The sequence below is a fragment of the Octopus bimaculoides genome, chromosome 2 (genome assembly GCF_001194135.2).
Source record: "Octopus bimaculoides isolate UCB-OBI-ISO-001 chromosome 2, ASM119413v2, whole genome shotgun sequence".
In the NCBI taxonomy this organism is placed as follows: Eukaryota; Metazoa; Mollusca; class Cephalopoda; order Octopoda; family Octopodidae; genus Octopus; species Octopus bimaculoides.
In genome coordinates this window covers 115,993,795-115,995,127 of record NC_068982.1, presented here as the reverse complement: position 1 = coordinate 115,995,127, position 1,333 = coordinate 115,993,795, and positions in this window count along the sequence as shown.

Genomic DNA, 1,333 nt, shown 5'->3' with positions numbered 1-1,333 from the left:
GGGGGGGGGGGAGAAGATAGTGTTGATGGCGTCTGGTATGATGTTGGTTGTAGTCGCCGTGATGTATTCATAGGAGCCACCGGCCCATCTCCGATCGACTGTTAATTTTCGGGTTGAGGCGGTAAATCAGTATAGCTTCCTTGATGCGAAGATTTCCTGTTGTCCTCTCCGTACGTCACAATACGTCACAACGACCAACTGCTGCTGCTGACCCAAACGCCGAGCAGTTTAAAATAAAACAACGAAATCGGTGTAATTAAACGTTTCTTGGGCTGCTTCCTTCTGAAGGTAGGTCTTTGTGCCTGAAATATAAAGGTTTTTGTAAAAGTGTCTGCATTGTTAAAAGTTTTCTTAATTTTCCTTTTCTTTTTATACATACATACATACTACGTATATGTACAACCACATTTGTCTGACCATCTGATCTGTCTAAGTCACCATACTCAATATACTTCTGTGATTTTGGCAGAATGATGAGTATTCAGGTCAAGACATGCAGGAATAGGTTCAATCCTTACTTCTGGACATTTATTTCTTCTCTTATTACTACTAAATATTTATGATGTAAGATTACCTTAAAACTGAAAAACATTCTTATCAGTAAATGTATTATTAGCGGTTACAATTTCTGTAGGAGATAATTATTAAGGTGCCTACTTAAATATTTATCATAAGAGTAAACGTGTCACTGCATTTGTTTTTTAATTATAAGTAAGAGTAAGGGCAGTAGAATGGCTAAGTCGTTAGAGCATCAGACAAAATATATTGCAATATCTCTTCCAGCTCTTTACGTTCTGAGTTCAAATATCGCCTTAGTCAACCTTTCCTTTCTTCTTTCTGGGGTAGATAAAATAAGCTAATGGTCTTTTACTGGCTTCGATGTTATTGACTTATCCTTCTCCTCAAAATTGCAGATTTTGTGCCTAAATTAAACAAATGTAAATAAGAAATTTTGTTTTAAAATTCTCGTCGTTCTTTCGAATGTGAAAAAGATTGAACACAAAGTTATTGCATCTCTCCTGTTTTGGGAATCAAATTATAAAGTCTACAAGACTGGAGTGTTCCAAGTAATATTTTACCAACTTTGTCGTCCGGTTTAACTCCTCTATTACCTCGCTTTTGTGTTCCTTTAGCGGACTCTATTCTGTTGCAGCCATTGAGACATGAGGAGATCTCGATGTATTGACATATTATTTCATACTACAGTAACCAATACATGAACCTTAGTTTCGTCCTCCTCTCCTTACCACCAGTGTAGGAGATTCTTTCTCTTTTGATCATGACACAAAAAGCAACTTCACTGATATTTCAACTTAAATTTACTTCCCTTAGA